The sequence below is a fragment of the Macrotis lagotis genome, chromosome X, assembly GCF_037893015.1.
Source record: "Macrotis lagotis isolate mMagLag1 chromosome X, bilby.v1.9.chrom.fasta, whole genome shotgun sequence".
NCBI lineage: Eukaryota > Metazoa > Chordata > Mammalia > Peramelemorphia > Peramelidae > Macrotis > Macrotis lagotis.
The window spans coordinates 477,719,539-477,739,337 of NC_133666.1; positions in this window are offsets into that span (position 1 = coordinate 477,719,539).

The following is a 19,799-nucleotide window of genomic DNA, read 5'->3' on the forward strand; positions in this document are numbered from 1 at the left end:
GAAGAGTGTGGGAGAGAGAGTATGCTGGGAGGCCTACAAATGGTTCATGAAATGATTTGGCTTTGCATGATACTTTGACTAGTAAAGAAAGTGTTTCGATGGAGGGTCTGTGTAAAGGGGTCATGGTATAAAATGCTTATAATTTGATGTAATTCTTGACTTTTGAGAAGTGTACTTTAAATGAGACAGAAGAGAGTACTTAGTGATTCTGAGACAATGCTGCTTATCAAACAATCAAGCAATCAATCAGTCTGTGAATGTTCTTTGATTGAGAATACTTTGAGTTTATCAAGCAATTAATCAACCTTTAATTAATGGTACTTTGGGGCCGCTAGGTGACACAGGCACAGTGGATAGAGAACCTGCCCTGGAGTCAGGAGTATCTGAATTCAAATATGGCCTCATACACTTATTACTTACCTAGCTGTGTGGCCTTGGGCAAGCCACTTAGCCCCATTTGCCTTGCAAAAACCTACAAAATTAAAAAAAAAGAATTAAAGATACTTTTATTGATGGTATTTGATTGAAGTACTTGATCAGTAGGACTTCTATAGATAAATAACACCAGGTGAAGAGAAAAAAATATCTATTATATTAGAAGAAAAGAAGGGAAGGTATGAATACTGAGGAAATTCCATTCAATAGACTTAGCCCAGAAAGGAAATAAAGTACATTCCCACTAGGGCTTTAAAATTCTATCCTGCTTTACAGGGAAGTGTGGGAAGGGGTAGGGAAAGAAAGGGGAGGAAGGGACTGATAAAAGGGGAGGTGAAGGTATAAGTGAAAATAAGCTGCAAGTTAAAATTTTAAAATGTTAAAGGGGAAAGGGAGTAAAACTTTGTCACAAAGGAATAAGAGGAAAGGAAAGAGAAAAATATAAATGGGGAAAGATAACAGAGATGGAAACACAGAATTAGTAATCTAAATTGTAAATGTGAATGGGATGAAAACTCCCATAATGAATATTCCAACACTCCTAAATGAATATTGATGCAAAAAATCTTAAATAAAACTTTATCAAAAAGATTACAGCAAGTTATTAGTAGGGTAATACTTCATGATCAGGTAACATTTATATCAGGTAGGCAGGGATGGTTCAATATTATCAACACTCAAGATAATTGAATATATCAATAGTAAAATTAACAGAAATTATATGATTATCTCAATAGATGTTGATAAAATACAATTTCTGTTTCTATTAAAAAACACTAGAAAGTATATGAGTGGATGGAGTTTTCCTTAAAATAACAAGTATTATCCTATCTGAAATCATCAAAAAGTATTATTTGTCTTCTAGCCAAGATGGTGGGGAGAAGCCAGATCCTGTGCTAAAGTCTCCTGATCTTCCCTCATAAATAATATGAAATAAACCTCTTAATGGAAGTCCTAGAAAGAGAAGCTAGGAAAAACAACAGGTACCTCAAGATCTGTCTTCGGGGACTGGGGGTGCGGTGAGTGCTGAATGTGGACAGTCAGTGGGGGAGGGGTGAGAGCCAGATTAATCTAAGATCAGCCCCAGGGGTTTTTGCTGTGGGAACCACATTGCTGTGGGAACTACTTCACTCTGAGAAACAGCTAGAGAGTGGAGATGTGGCCATGGGACTGACAATCTGGGACTTACAGGAAGGGTTCCAGCCTCTAGCACCCACTCTGGGCTGGGAAGAGATATTACAACCAGTGAGAAAAGCTTCCAACACCCCCTACTAACCAATAAGTGAGCAAAGCCTCCAGCACCTCTACTGGCCAGCTGTAGATATTACACTCAGGGAGTAAAGTCACTAGGGATCTCAATATCAAAACTCTGTGAACCAGCCCCCTCCCCCAACACAGATCTTAGGAAAATGAAGAAAGGCCAGTAAAAGTGGGGACCATAGAAAAATTCCTAGAAGGAAAAGACCCTAATTGAGAGAGACATAGAACCCCTGAGGAGAATATGATTTGGTCTCCAGCACAGAAAGATTTTTTTGAAGAAATAAGGAAGGAGGGGCGGCTAGGTGGTGCAGTGGATAGATCACCGGCCCTGGAGTCAGGAGTACCTGAGTTCAAATCCTGCCTCAGACACTTAATGATTACCTAGCTGTGTGGCCTTGGGCAAGCCACTTAACCCGATTTGCCTTGCCAAAAAAAACAGCCTGAAAAAAAAGAAATAAGGAAGGAGTTTAAAAAACAACTGGAAAATTTGGGAAAAGAAACCCAAGAGAAAATTAACACTTTGCAACAAGAAAATAAATCCTTGGAAAATACAATTGGACAAATGCAAAAAAAGAAAATAAGTTTCTCTAAACCTCCAATGAATAAAGGGAAAACTCTTACAAAAATGGAATTGACCAATTGGAGAAGGAGTTGCAAAATGTAAATGAAGAAAATTCTTCCTTAAAAAAAAGAATGGAGTCTATGGAAACCGATGACTTCATGATACAACAAGAACTGGTTAAACAAAACCAAAACATTGAAAAAATTGAAGTAAATCTTAAATACCTTGTCAGCAAAACGACTGACCTTGAGAATAGATAATGAAAAGATAACCTAAAAATTATTGGTCTTCCTGAAAACATTGAAGAGAAAAAATATTATTAGTAATAGTGATAAATTAGGAGCATTTCCAGTAAGGTTAATGGTTGATAGGAGGATACCCATTATCACTTTCAGCATTCAATAAGGTATTAGAAATGTTAACTGTAACAATAAGAAGAAAAAGAATTTGAAGGGATCATCAATGAAGAAAAGCTGTCACTCTTTGCTCATGATATGATTGTATACTTAGAGAACCTGAGAAAATGATTTATAAAAGAATTGTAAATTGAGTTGATGCCCAGCAACTTGGGAATCATTGAATAAGTTATGGTATATGCATGCTCTGGTATTATAAATGGTCAGACTTTAGCAAAGCATGGGATGATTTACAGGACCTGATGGTTTGCAAAGGGAGCAGACCCAAGAGAACACTTGACACATTGCCAACAACATGGTGAGTTGATCAACCTTGATGAATGCAGCTCCTCTCAGCAGTTCAGAGAACTAGGACATTCAGATTAGAATGGCTATAGACTTTGTTATCCCCATCCAGAGTAAGAAAAACAAAAGAAAACAAAAGAAAAGCCCTTTAGAATCCCAGGGAACACTGCATTCACTTTTAAAAACTTTTTCTTATGTATTGCTTTTTTATCTCAAGGTTTTCTTTCCCCCCCCTTAATCCTTATTATTCATACTGAAAATGATCATTCTATAAACATGTTAAACAGAAATGTGAATGTACAATATTCACCTGACTTTTTGTTGTTGAAGGTAGAGGGGTGGGAAGAGAGGGTGGAAGGAAATTGTGTAACTTAAAAACATGCATATGCATGTGGATGAATGTTGGAAAATTTTCATATCCTGTAATTGGAAAAATAAAATAACAATTGGAAAAAAATTAAAATTCATTAAAGTATCATACTACTATTTGTCCACTGAACAAGCAATTTTTAAGCACCAACTATATGTCAGGTACAGAACTAAGAGTTAGGAATATAAAAAAACCAAAATTAAGCAGTCCTTTTTTTTTTCCTCCAGGAGCTTACATTCTCAGATAAATACATTTGTACAATATGTAAGTACATAAATTCCTGAGGTATAGTAACTGCATAGATCTAGATAAATTTCTCTTTTCCATTCTTTTTCTGCTATCACCTAAAGCCCTCAGGGTCTCCCTATCACAAACATCAATGTCCTATTGATCTTCCAAATGCCTGATATTTAGTTCAATTTAAAGTAAATAAATTACTTTGTATATATTATTACATTCGTTAAGCAAATTTTATAATTGCTTTCTTCCTACTCCTGGAGAAATAATGTTTGTCCTTACTAGTGAAATAAAATTAAAACTCAACCTGATCATCAACATTTTATTTCCGATCTACCTTGTCACATGGTGAAAATCTTTACCTAATTTGTTGAGGAGTGTTTACTCATGTTATTCTGGCTTATAATTTTTTTTTCTATTCTGTAAAGTGAAATATTGCCCAATTCCCCTTCTTACTAATTATTTTGCAATTTTGAAAGAGGTATAATCTAAAATTTTTCTTAGGTATTCACAATTTCTGGCAGTGTCAATATAGTGTTTTTTATAAGCCATCTAACTCAATAAAGGTAAAGCTATAAACACAAGTATCATAGACTTCTGACACGTGAAACATATACACACATAAATACACTTATTGCCTAGTATATCTATTTAATTGCTTGAAATGTAGAGCATATATCTAAGAAAAATTGTTAGTATTTCATTAGTGTCAAATTCAGAGTCAACTTTCTCTTTTAAGAAACAGCTCTTCTTGATTCAGAGATAGTTTAGAGATCATCTGTTTTATTCTGTCTAGCTAAAATGGTTCTCATAGGATTCTGGGAAAATATTATTTTTTTCATTCATTAAACTATAGCTGCAGTATTTTTGATATTATGATATGCTATCTGATGAGGTGTATTGGTTTTCTCTTCTCTTGTACTATTCATATTCATATTTGGTAGAAGTTCAATATTCTTTTTTTAGAAAGATTTTATTTATTTTTGAATTTTACAATTTTCCCCTAACCCTGTCCCCCACTCCCCACAGAAGACAGTTTGTTAATCTTTACATTGTTTCCATGGTATGCATTGATCTAAGCTGAATGTAATGAGAGAGAAATCATATCCTTAAGGAAGAAACAAAATACCAGATGTAATAAAATTACATAATAAGATAAAAAAATTTTAAAATTAAAGGTAATAGTCTTTGGTCTTTGTTCAAACTCCACAATTCTTTCTCAGGATAAAGATGGAATTCTTCATCATAGATACCCCAAAATTGTGCCTGAGAGTTGCCCTGTTGGTATGGGCAAGTCCATTAAGGTTGATCATCACTGTCATGTTGCTGTTACAATGTTTTTCTGGTTTTGCTCCTCTTGCTCAGCCTCAGTTTATGCAAATAGTTCCAGGCTTCCCTGAATCCTCAACCCTTCTGTTTCTAATAGAACAACAGTGTTTCATCACATACATATACCTCAGTTTATTAAGCCATTCCTCAACTGATTGTCATTCATTCAATTTCCATTTCTTTGCCACCACAAATAGGGCCACTATGAATATTTTTGTACAAGTGAAGTTTTTGTCCTTTTTCATAATCTCTTCAGGTTATAGACCCAGTAATTTGCTGGATCAAAGGGTATGCACATTTCCATTGCCTTTTGGACGTAATTTCAAATTGCTCTCCAGTAAGGTTGGATGAGTTCACAGTTCCACCAACAATATATTAGTGTCCCAGATTTCCCACATCCCTTCCAATATTGATCATTGTCCTTTCTAGTCATATTGGCCGGTCTGAGAGGTGTGATGTGGTACCTCAGAGATGCTTTAATTTGCATTTCTCTAATAATTAGTGATTTAGAGCTATTTTTCATATGACTATGGATTGCTTTGACTTTCTCATCTGTAAATTGCCTTTGCATATCCTTTGACCATTTGTCAATTGGATAAAGAAGTTCAATGTTTTTGAACTTTGAAGGTGAGTTAGTGTGAATTATAGACATCTTTTTCTGATGATGCCCTTACAAATTTTAAAACATTTATGCAGTTGGAATCCTAGGATTATTGTCTCTTTATAGGGTATTTAACAAATGTTGAGGAATTAGGTTATCTCAAGATATTCATAGAATGCCTACAGTTTACTTATTCTCAGAATCATGTATCTTTAAACATACAAAAGAAAAAAAGTAAAATACCAATGTTAAATAAATTAGTCTTCAGATCATAGGATCATAAAGTAGAAACAAAGAACCTGAGCATTGGAAGAAACACCAGAGGTCTTTTAGTCAAATCCTTACCCAGATCATGAATCCCATACACTTTTTGTAATTATCTATTTCTCATAAAACTTCTGAGAAATCTTTTATCTTTTTTGAATAACTCTTAAATTATTAAGAACCTTCTCATTATGTTGAGCTAAAATGTCTCTCCCTGTGACTTTCACCAATTGTTTCTCATTCTTCCTCCTAGAATTAAGTAGAACAAAACTAATATTATTTTTAAGTATTTTTTAAATTACCAATCTATGTCAAACCCTTTGCAAATATTAAAGAGTAGTGACATGAATGTTAGTTGTCTCCATCATTTTTATTCCATATGGGAATCATTAAAATATTCCCTTTTATCTCTTTTCAAGGCTAGACATCCCCATCTCCCTTGATTAATCTGTACGTGTCTCACCAGTCCTCAGTTTTCTTATCTGCAAAATAAGGAACTGATACAGATGGCCTTTGGGGTTCCTTCCAACTTCAAACCTTATGTTCTAAATGAGGTCAGCAAGGTGGTGTAGTGGATAGCATTGACCATGGAGTCAAGAGGACTGGAGTTCTAGTCTGACCTTAGTAAAAGTTGACACTAACTAGCTATGTGGCCCTGCACAAGTCACTTAACCCTTGATTGCCTCACATCCAGGGCCATCTCCAGTCATTCTGATCCATATCTGGCCTGGATGATTGGAGGACAAAGTGAAACTGGTAACTTAACACAGCCTGCCCTCCCTCAAATCCAATTCATGTGCTGATCATGGCATCACATCCCTGATTTTATGGTGTTCATTCATTGAGAATGAAGGACAAACATCATCATCATCATCATCCTCATCATTATTAATATTATTTTGTTATCAACCTACTTGAGTATCAAGCACTTGAAATTTTTTTCGCTCCATTCCCACTGTCCAGAATGACATTCCTTCTGTGTACCTTATCTAAACTTCATCCTTCTTATAATTATTAAAGGTTTACTATCTTCAGAAATCATTTCTTTTTCTATTCTAACTCTTAGCATTTACCCAATCTGCTGAACTTCAGTGGGAGAGCCACCTTGGTTACTAATCTGGCACCATGTATAAGGATTCTTTTCTCATTGTGGTGTTTTTGTGTGTGTGTTTGTGTGTGTGTGTGTGTGTGTGTGTGTGTGTGTGTGTGTGTGTTTTCAGCCAAAGTATATTGGAAATGACTTCTTATGGTATAAGATCTTGGGATTTAGATCCAAGTGAAATTTTCAAGATGATTAAAAAATAATATCTAGTTTTTAGCATTTGTATATAGTTTTAATATTTGCAGAATATTCAATATATATTACACAATTTGATAATGACAACAACTCTGTGAGGTAGGTGTTATTAAGGTATTGATTTTACATACATTGTAGTTGTCATAAGCAGGACTTTAACCTAGTTATTCCTGACTCAAAACTTAGCAGTAATCACTTTTTCTAGAAACAACCAGGTGTAATAGCCAATAGAAAATTGAATCTGGAGTCATATAGATTTGAATTCAAATCCTATCTCAAATACTTACTAGAGGCATAAAACTAGGCAAATCATTTAATCTCTCAGGTTCATATTTCTCGCTTGTAAAATGAAGATATTAATTGCAACTACCTTGCAAGTATTTATGTGAATCAAATGAGATTGTATCTATCTCTATCTCTATCATCTCTATCTCTATCTCTATCTCTATCTCTATCATCTCTATTTCTATCTCTATCTCTATCTCTATCTATATCTGTGTCTATGTCTATATCTCTATCTATCTATCTATGTATATACATATATACACACATACAGACATATGTATGGGAGTAAGTACATGTGTGTATAAATAAATTTATATATATATATATATATTTAAACATCCATATATATGTATACATATATGTGTGTGTTTCTTGTAGAAGATATAAAAGCTATATATTTTTTTTAAATGAAAGCTAAAGTGAACCAAGATGTCAGCACAGAGCATGAAAACTTCTAGAATTTTTCATGAAACAACTTTGAGTGAAGTCTCTAAATAGATCCCAAAGCAACAGAATCCACCAAAAAAAAGCAAAACAAAACAGTGAAGCAGTTTTTCAGTGTGATATCTTGGAGGTATTTCAGAAAAAAAAGGTCTGTCTCTTGTGGATAAAAGGAAAATGGCACTCGGCATATTCAGGAGAGCTAAGAAGCCAGCAAGAGACTCTTATCTTGCTCAGGACCTGAGGGTGGCCAGGAGTACAGCAGGTCAGTAGTGAGGGTTTCAAACCTATCTCAGAGAGCAAAGATAGAGACCCAGAACACTGGTGCAATGTTGGGCTATCCTAACAGAAGATCCTGAAACACCAGAGTAGAAAGCCAGGGACAAGATTCCCAGCCCCCATCTGACTATACAATACTGTGCCCCAGTCAAGAAAAGAAACAACCAAATAAAGCAACTATTCTGATGGGGTCTATAAAAATGCCTTCTCAACATTATACACACAAACAGCAACACTATGAGATGAACAACAATGATCAATGTAACTCTTCTTAACAGTTTAGTGATCAAGGACATTTCTGGGAGACATGAAAAAAAAACATGGATTCTGACTGTAAAGAAAAGCATATTATATTCACTATTTTAAAGTTCTTTTATTTTTATTTATTTTTATTTATTTTTAATTAATTTAATTTTCTTTCCTCTTTCACACCTTATTAATGTAGAAATGTGTCAAATTGACTTTTCAGGTACAACCTATATCAGAAGCTGGTTGCTGCAATGAGGAGAAGAGCAGAAAGGAACATTGGCAGAAAAAGGTGGAGCTCCAAAGGTTGCAAAATGATGAATGTTTATGCAATTGGAAAAACAAATAAATAAGAGGGGGAAAAAAACAGCATCCCAGAAGAGGAAAGCAGTGACTAAATATTTATCTCTGAAGCCTTAAAGAGGGTTTTTGAATTGGTCTGAAATCAGAAAAGAACTCTTGGAAGAGCTCAAAAAGAATTTTCAAAATGAAAGAAGAGAGAAAGTCAAAAAATTGAGAAAAGAAATGAGAGTCATACAGGAGAATCATGAAAATTGATTGGAGAAAACTATATATTTAAAAGTAAAATTGACCAATGGGAAAAAAGAAAATTACTCTTTTAAAAATAAAAATGACCAACTAGAAATAGGAAAGCAGGGGCAGAGCCAAGATGGTGACAAGAGAGCAACGTCTCTTAGAAGCTATCTCATAAAACTTTGAAACTAAGGACTCTAACTAAACTTTCCAGAGACAGAACCCACAGAAGGACCCAACGAGGCAGTTCTCCTACTCAAGGTAACTTGGAAAAGAGCAGAACGGCTCTGCTCCCCAGGGTTGGAGGGGCGGCCCACCAGAGGGGTGGCCCGCTAGAGCGAAAGAACTTCAGCCTCCTGGAGGCAGCCCCAGGGTGCTGGGAGCCACGGCTCACAGCAGCAGGGGAGGCTCCTGAGCTATGCCCCTGGGAAGCACCAGGAACAAAGTGAGGGAACAGTGGGGGACCTCTGCCAGAGCGAGCACATGAAGCCCAGGCCTCAGGGCACACAGCCAGCAACTTGGTCTTTCTGCAGCCCAGATCCAGGAACAGAAGCAGGAGCCCCCAGGGCATGATCACATTGAACCTAGGGAAGGGAGTGAAGAGAGAGAGAGACTGCAGAGCTCTGTCCTCTGTCCTGGAACAGCACTCTGGGACTCTGACCAAATTCAGATCCTAATCCCAATCTAGGCCCCCCATAGAACAGCAGGGGCCCTTCCACCTCAGCCACTTGGCAGAGGGGGGGTGCATATGGTCATTCACAGACCAGGAGTGGGGATAGAGCCTCACACAGTAAGATCCTTGTGGGAGTGCCCCAAAAGCTCAGGAAACACCCCAAAACCAGGCTCAGGCTGGGAAAATGAGCCAGCAGAGAAACAAGAGGAAGACCATTGAGAAATATTTTGCAAATGAGCCCAAGAAGGATCAAAATACTCAGTCTGAAGATGAGGAAGCACAAGCTCCTGCATCTAAAGACTCCAAGAAAAACAGAAATTGGACTCAGGCTAAGACACAGCTCAAAAAAGACTTTGAAAATCAAATGAGGGAGTTAGAAGGAAAAACTGGGAAAAGAAAGGAGAGAGATGCAGGAAAAACATGAAAATGAAGGCAGCAGCCTAGTGAAGGAAATCCAAAAAAAAAAAAATGTTGAAGAAAATAGCATGCCAAAAACCAGCTTTGGTCAAATGCACTAAACAGTTCAAAAAGTTATTGAGGAGAAGAATGCTTTAAAAAGCAAAATTGGCCAGATGGAAAAAGAGATAAGAAAACTCTCTGAGGAGAACAAATCCTTCAGACAAAGAATGGAACTAAGGGAGATTGATGAATTTACGAGAAACTAGGATTCATCACTTCAAAACCAAAAAAAAAATGAAAAATTAGATGAAAATTTGAAAATCACATTGAAAAAATAACTGATATGGAAAACAGACTTAGGAAAGATAGTTTAAAAATTATTGGAATACCTGAAAGTCATGATCAGGAAAAGAACCTTGACATCATTTTCAAAGAATTACTACAGGAAAATTGCCCTGATATTCTAGAAGCAGAGGGCAAAATAGAAATGGAGAGAACCCACCGTTCCCCCAAGAAAGAGATCACAAAAAAACCAACCCTTAGGAATATTATAGCCAAGTTCCAGAATTCCCAAGTCAAAGAGAAAATATTACAAGCAGCCAGAAGGACACAGTTCTAATACCATGGAGCAGCAGTCAGGATCACACAGGACTTAGCAGCAACTACATTGGAAGCTCCTAGGGCTTGGAATATAATATACTGGAAGGCAAAAGAGATTAGAATGCAGCCAAGAATGAGCTACCCAGCAAGGCTGAATGTCCTCTTCCAGGGAAAAAATGGACTTTCAATGAACCAGGGGAATTTCAATTGTTCCTGTTGGAATGGCCAGAGCTGAACAGAAGGTTTGATCTTCAGATGCAGGAGTCAGGTGAAGCATGGAGATTGGAGGAGAAGGGGAAAATACGAGGTACTTGATGATGAACTGCATGTATTCCTGAATAGAAAAATGACACTGATAATACACCTATGAACCTTCTCAGTTAATAGAGTAGGTAGAGCTTTTATAATTGAAGCACAGGAGAAAGCTGAATTTGAAGATAAAATATGGTGTAAAAATGGAGTCAATAGAAAAAAAAGGGAAATGTGATGGGAGAAAGTAAAAGGAGAGGGGGAAATAGGCCAAAATATCTTACGTAATAAGTTTTTTCTTTATTAAAATGAGCTATTGCAATGATATGGAAGGGGGAAGGCAAGGGGTAATGAGGGAATCTTTGCTCTCATCAGAGGTGGCTAGGAGATGAAAGCATATATACTCAACATGGTATAGACATCTGGAGTAAGAAGAAAAAGGAGGGACAAGGGGAAGGGGGGTGATGTGAGTGATGGAGGAGAGGATGGACCATGGGGGGAGAGTGGTCAGATATAACAAATTTTCCTTTTTACTTTTAGCAAGGGGCTGGGATTGGATGGCCTGTCTGGGACCATAGGGCCAGGTGGATGCTGGGCCTAAGGGGTGGTAGGCGAGGCTTGGGACCTCTTGGCCCAAGGACCAGGGATCTGTCTGCTGCACCACTCAGCTACCCTATAGCAGAGTCAGAGTGAAAGGAGAGAGAAAATATAGTACTTGGTAGTGGAGAAATATGAAAGGAAGGAGTTGCGTTCAGCAATGGCAACAGTAGAAAAATATGGAAGTAACTTTTGTGATGGACTTACCATAAAGAATGTGATCTACCTGTGACAGAGTTGTTGGAACAAAGACTGAAGCAACCTTATTATTATTATTATTATTTTGGGGGGGCATGGTACAGGGCAAATGGGGCTGGGTGGCCTGCCTGGGCCTGCATAGCAGGGTGATCTTTGTGTGTCTGAGGCTAGATTTGGACCGGGTGATCCTGGCTCAAAGGCCAATGCTCTGTCTTCCACTCAGCCACCCCTACTATTATTACTATTTTATTTTATTTTGGGTCTTTTTTTTCTTTTTTCTTTTTGGTTTTTGCAGGGCATTGGGGTTGGGGTGGCTTGTATGTCACACGGCTGGGTGATTGTTGGGTATATGGGGCCAGATATGGGCTTGGGTGTTCCTGGCTTCAGGACTGGGGCTCCGTTCATGGCACCACCTGGCCATACCTACAATTATTACTATTATTTTTTTTAATTTTAATTATTTTCTCTCCCATTTACCTTATCACTCAAGTGAGTCTATATTTTGTGTGGGGGAGGGGGTATTCTGTTAATACCCCCTCCCCCACACAAAATATAGACTCGCTTGAGCGATATTTTATTAATATATAGTATAAATACATATAAATATATAAAAATATAAATATATATTATATTAATTTCATATTATATAAATATTTTATTAATGTATAAAAAATTATTTGTACAAAAAGAATAAATAAATATAAAAAAATAAAAAAGGGAAAAAAAAGAAATAGGAAAGCATTTAATGTAAAAGGAAACTTAACCACCAGGAAAAGGAAACAGAAAATTTAACTGAAGGAAAATACAGCCCTAAAAACTAGAACTGGAAAAATGGAAACAATGATTGAATGAGACATGAAGATTCTATCAAACAATACTAAATAATGGGGAAAATAGAAGAAAATCTAAATACCTCTTAGGAAAAATGACTGATCTGGAAAATAGATCCAAAGAGATAATTTATGAATTATTGATTTACTGATCAGAAAAAAAAGAAAAGAACCTGGACAATATATTTCAGGAAATCATGACCTGTAAGAAAAGTCCATGCACTGCTCAAGCAGTAAGCTTTGTTATGCTTCTGCTCTTCTTCCTGGGACTAGGGTCCTAGACTGTTACACAGATTTTAATATGGTCAAAGCAAAAGAGCCCTGCCCCAGATTTTGCAAAGAGACCCCATAATCTCCTTCTCCCTCCTTACTGTCCAGGAGTTGAGAGCTCTGGAAGCAACTACTGATTCAGTGGCACCTGAGACCTGCTCCTGTTTAACTAGAGTCAACTCTGAACTGGACTGGACTGTGCTCCAATCTCACCACCATATGACAGTGTTTTCCTATTCACTTTCCCAGTTGTTCTCAGTCTGATCTCTGGACTAAGAGGTCTGGAAACCACAAACTGCTGACACTGACCCAGGCTACTGGTTTGCTGTTACTGGATGACTAGGACTGGTTCAATCCTGTGCCTGAATAGAATAAAAATAAAAGCCTAGAGAAGAATATATTAAGCTTCAGCTGAAGTTTAAAAAAATATCAGAAGTAATAATCCTGATTGCAAAGAAAAACCAAGAAATAGATCTAATTGAAATGGCTAAGGAAGCAAACCACATCTTCCTAACAGGTAGCATAGACAATGAAGTAATATCAATACTAAACATATTTGCACCAAGCAGTAGAGGATCCAAATTCTTAGAGGAGAAGCTGTAGGAGTTAATTGAAAACAGAGCCACTAGTGAGAGACCTCAACCTTTCTTTCTCAGAATTAGGTAAATTTAACCACATAATAAACAAGGAAAAAAAAATTGATGTAGTGAACAGAATTTTTGAAGAGTTAGATATGAAAGTTAGATATGAAAGACCTGTGGAGAAAATTGAATGAACATGATACCTACACAAAAACTGATCATGAACAAGGGCATCAAAACCTACAATTAAATGAAGAAAGGCAGAAATGTTAATTACATCCTTTTCAGATCATGACACAATTAAATTATAGGTGATAGAGGATCATGGAAAGATAATTAAAAAATTAATTTGAAACTAAATAATCTTATATTAAAAAGTAGGATATAATTAAATAAAAAATCACAGAAATAATCAATGATTTTATCCAAGACAAATGACAATGTTGAGATATCATACCAAATCTTGTGGGATACAGTCAAATCAGTTCTTGTGGAAAATTTTATATATCTCTAAATGCTTAAATCAATAAATTAGAGAAAGAGGATATCACTGAATTGAGTATGCAACCAAAAAAGCTAGAAAAAGAAAATTTTTTAAATGCCCAATTAAATACAAAATTAAAAATGATGCAAATCAAAGGAGAAATTTTTTAAAAATTGAAAGAAAAACATAAATAAAACTGACTTAATTTTATTAAAGAAATAAAATTTTTTGTCAATATAATGAAAAAAAGAAAAACAAATTACAAATATCAAAAATGAAAAAGGTAAAATCATCACCAATGAGGATAAAATTAAAATAATAATTCAGCACCATTTTTGCCTATAGCAATACATCTGACAATGTAAGTTAAATGGATGAATATTTACAGAAATATAAACTATATTCATATAACCATATTTCAGATTCATACAATCACATTTCAGAAAAAAATAGAACAATCAATGAACTCCCTATAATAAAAAAATCTTCAGAGCCGGGTGAATTTACAAATGGATTCTACCAAATATTTGAAGAACAATTAATTTCAATTTCATATAAATTATTTGAAAATCATAGGTGAAGGAAATATTCTGAGGTGGAACCAAGATGATAGAGTAAATAGCCAGGGGCTTAATGGAGCTCTCCCCCAAATTATTCTAAATGCCTTTAAATAATTCTAGAGACAGAACACATAAAAACATGGAGAGAGACAATTTTCCAGACCATGAAAACTTGGAAGATATGCAGTAAAGAGCATAGAATTCAATGGATTCAATCTAGCTGGAACCAGCCTTAGCAACCTAGGAACAGGTTGCAGGAAGTGACTGGGTCAAAGGCAGTGCTGGTAACTTCTGGACCTCTCAGTTCAGAGATTGCCAAGGACAATTTGAAGGGTCAAAGGAAGAATCTGTCACAGCAGGGTGAGAATAGAAAAAATTCAGCGTCGGTCTCAGCAGCATAACTCCAGATCTAGAAGACCAGGAGCAGGCATTGGGATCCATTAACTCAGAATGACATGACAGCTGCTTCCTTACCTCTAAGGCCCCAGATGGCAACGTGGTCAGAAGAAGATTATAGGGGTCACTTTGCTAACACTGAGGCAGGACTCTTTTTTTTCCCATATCTGGATCTAGGTCGTAGTCTCTGGTTGCAGTGCTAGAAAGAGGAGGAACAGTAACACAATCAAGTTTGCTGCCACAGGAAAGAAGGTCCCATATTCACAATTTCAGGGCAGAAAGAAGTGCATGTGGTCACCCAATGACCAGAATATAGGTGAGGAGAATGAAAATTTCTCCTTTGATGATACCATCTTGGAAGAACTCAAAACTAGCAGGTTCCTAGATGTATCTCTGAAAACAGCTGCCAAAAAACTCCCGCCAAAACCCTACATACTGGAAGCAGAGTCCTACTTTTTACTTTACAAAGAGTAAAAATAATGTCATAGACTGGGGAAATCAGAAAACAACAGCACAAAACAATCTGACCATATAAAGTTGCTATAGTGATGAGGAAGATTAAAAGACACACTCAGAAGAAGATAGCAAAATCAAAGCTCTTTCATGCAAAACCTTCAAAACATGAAATGCTCTAGAACCTGGAAGAGCTCAAAAAAGAATTTTGAAAATAAAGTAAGGTAGGTAGAGCAAAAATTAAGAAGAGAAATGAGAATGAGGTGGGAAAATCATGAAAACTTAATAAGCAACTTGGTGAAGGAACAGAAAAAACATTCTGAAGAAAATAACAACTTAAAAACCAAACTGGGTCAAATGGAAAAAGAGATAGACAAATTCAATTAGTAGAAGAATGCCTTCAAAAGCAGAATTGATCAAAGGGAAAAGGAAATATAAAAGTTCACTATACAAAATAATTCCTTAAAATAAAGAATGAAGCATATGAAAGCTGAAACAGTAAAACAAATCCAGGAGAATCAAAAACAAAAAAGACAATGTGAAATATCTCACAGGAAAACTGACTTGTAAAACAGATCCAAGAGAGATAATTTAAAAATTATTGAACAACCTAAAAGTCATGAACAAAGAAGTGACTGTATCATCTGTTTTTTTTTTAGGTTTTTGCAAGGCAAATGGGGTTAAGTGGCTTGCCCAAGGCCACACAGCTAGGTAATTATTAAGTGTCTGAGATCAGATTTGACTCCTGACTCCAAGGCCGGTGCTTTATCCACTATGCCCCCCTAGCTGCCCTGTCTGTATCATCTTCCAAGAAATTGTCAAGGAAAACTATCCTGATATTCTAGTACCTGAACGTAAAATAGAAACTCTAAGAATGTTCCACTCACTTCCAGAACTGAAAAGTCCTAGGATATTATGGTCAAATTTCAGAGTTCCCAAGTCAAGTAGAAAATAATGCAAGCAGACAGAATGAACAAGTCAATTATCATGGACCACCACGCAGTATATCACACAATTTGACAGGATCATAAGATTTTGTATATGATGTTCAGGAAGGTAAAAATGCTGGTATGACAATCTCAAATGAATTATCCAGAAAAATTGAGCATACTCTTCTAAGGGAAATGATGGACATTCAGTGGCACAGGAGAATCTCATTCCTGATGAAAAGACCAGAACTGAACAGAAAAATTCATCTTCATTGGTTAAGATGACAAAAAAGGGAAAAAGCAACAATGTTGGAGAGGTTGTGGCAAGATTGGGACATTAATGCATCTATAACCAAAAGAAATCATAAAATTTGTGAAAAGTCCCACATGTTCAATAATATTTAAAATATCATTTTTTTGTAGTGACAAAGAATTGGAAATCAAGGGGATACTCCTCAATCAGGGAATGGCTAAGCAAGTGATGGTATATGAATGTTATGGAGTACTTTTGCTCCATAAGAAACCATTTGTGGTTGGACTCTAGAGAAGCATGGAAAAAATTACATAAACACATGCAGAACATGGGGAGCAGAACCAAGTCAATATTGTACTCTTTAAAAACAGTGTTGATCAAATATGATGAATACAGCATGTCTCAGTTCAAAGATTTAGGACAACTCTAGGAGACCTGTTATAGACAAGGCATTCACATCCAGAGAGGAAAAAAAAACCCAGAGAATCTGAATGCATATTACATTCACATTTTTAAAATCTCTTCTGTTTTTACTTACCTTTTCAGTTTTCTTTCTTTTCCTTTAGTCCTAAATCCTAATACACAAAATGACTAATAGATAAAAAATTTAAACACAAATTTACTTCATCTTTTACCAGACTATATACCACTGAGGAGAGGGGAGTGGGAAGGGAGTTTGGTAGAAAAATTTATAACTAATAAACATCCAAGTGCATGAATATTGAAAAACTTTCATACCATGTACTTGGAAAAATAAAAAATAGATTCAAAAAATTCAGTCTTCAAATATGAGACTCAAGTGAAATATAGAAAGAGAAATGATAACAGATTTGATGACATTGACTTTTTATAATCCTGTATGGGAAGACAACACTGATAACTCATATGAACTTTCTCATCTATTAGGGCAATTAGAAGGTGTTTATAGAGACAAGGCATAGGTGGGAGGTGAATTATGAAGAGAAAGAATATTAAAAAGATGAAGTTATGGGTTGAGACAAGGGGGGAAGTGGAATGGGGTGAATTATTTCACATAAAAGAGGGAAGAAGAGGGGGAAGTTGAATGGGGAGTGAAAGAAATTTACTCTCATCAGAATTGACTCAGAGAGGGAATAACATTCACACTTCTTACCTGAATGAAAATTACTGGAAGGGAATGGAAGAAATGGAAAGGGTGATAGAAAGGAGGTCCCATAAGGGGAGTGGTATTCAGAAGCAAAAGACTTTTGAGTAGGGAGTGGGTAAAAGAAGAGAGAAGAAAATAAATGGGAGTGGGGGCAGTAGGATGGAGGGGAATATAGTTAGCAGTAGTAACTGAGGGGAAAATATGAAAAAAGTTTCTTTGATAAAGACCTCATTTGTGAAACTTAGAGGATTTTGTCACATTTAAAAAAATGAACCATTCTCTAACTGATAAATAATCAAAAGATATAAAGTTTTCAGATGATATCAATGCTGTTCATAGCTATAATAAAAATATAACTTACTACTGACTGCAGAAATGAAATTTATAACAATTCTGAGATACAACCTTATACCTATTGGATATGCTAATGTCAGAAAGGAAATGAGACATTAATGTACTGTTGAACGAGTTTTGAAATAATACAATCATTCTTAAGAACAATTTGGAACTATGCCCAAAGGACTATAAATCCTTTAACCTTGCAATAACACTGAAAGGATGAAAAAATGGGAAAGAAATGAACCTATATGTATAAGAATATTTAGAAGTGTTAGTTACAAGGAATTGGAAATTCATGATGTACCCATTATTAGGGGAATGGTTGAACAAATTGTGGGATATGTTTTTGGTGGAATGATATTCTCTTATAAGAAATGATGAGCACAATGCTCTCAGCAAAACCTGGAAAAACTCACAAGACCAGATGCATTGTGAAATATATTGTATACAAAGTAAATGCAATATTAAAGAATGATCATCTGTGAATGACTTATCTCTTCCCAGCAGTGCTGTGACCAAAGATAACTGCAGGATTTAAGATAAAGAATGCTATCAATACTCAGAGAGAGAACTGATGGTATCTGAATATAGATTGAAGCATTTTCACTTTATTTTTCTTGAGGCTTTTATTTTAGGAGGGGATCTATGTTTGCTTTAAAATCATGACTAGCATGAAAAAGTTTTGAATGACTAAACATTTGTAATGGATATAAAATTGCTAGCTTTTTCAAAGAGGAAGGGGAGAGTTTGGATGTCACAGTTTCAAAAATTATTGTTAAAACTTATTTTTACATGTAACCAAGGAAAAAGAAATAATACATAAATGTATTTATGTGTGTTTGTGTGTGTGTGTATATATATATACACACACACACACACACACACACACACACAGAGACATAAATGGAAAAGAAAAAAATAGATGAAGGTGTCCTGCCAAAATCCTTTTGTGATCCAAATATTGTGTTGATGACTAAAAGAAGAAGAGCAGAAACAAATAAAATTTTAGCTAATCTTCTTTATGGATATTGATGAAAAAATTAAATAAAATTTAATAAAGAAATTATATCAAGTTATCATTAAATAATACACTATGATCAGGTAGGATTTATGCTAGACATACAAGGATGGTTCAACATTAGATAAACAGTCAGTATAATTGACTATCAATGACAAAATTAACAGAAATCATGATTATTTCAAAAGATGCTGTAAATGCATTTAACAAAATGTGGTTTCAATTAAAAGCACAAGAGGACATAGGGATAAATGAAGTTTTCCTTAAAATGGTAAGAAATATCTGTCTGAAACCACCAGCAAGTATTATATGTAATGGAGATAAGTCTGAAGCATTCCCAGTAGTGTCTAGGTGAAACAAGGATATGAATTATCATTATTATTCAGTTATTCAATATTTTTTTAGAAATGTGATTTTTAGCAATAAAAGAAGAATAAGAAGTAGAATCAATTAAAATAGTTAATAAGTAAACAAAACTTTCACTCTTTGCAGATGATGGATGATATGATGGTATACTTAGAAACCTCCAGAAAAATTAACTAAAAGCTACTTGAAACATCAGCTTTAGCAAAGGTGAAGGATATAAAATAAACCCACATAAATCAGAAACATTTATATATTACCAAAAAAATAGCGAGAGGTGGAAAGAAAAATTTCATTTAAAGCAATAGAAAATATTTGGGAGTCTACCTCCCAAGGCAAATACCGATACTGTGTAACATAATTACAAAACATTTTTCACATAAATAAAGTCAGATCTAGATAAGTGGGAAAATGCCAATTGCTCATAGGTAAATGAGATAATATAACTGAAATGATAATTATATGATGTTAAATTATTTATTCAGTGCAATACCAATCAAAGTGGCAAAAATATTTTATTGAGTTAGGAAAAAATAGAAATGGTTTATCTGGAGAAACAAAAGATCAAGTATATCAAGGGAATAGTGAAAAAAAATGCTAAGGAATGTGGTCTAGCTGAACCACATCTAAAACTAAATTA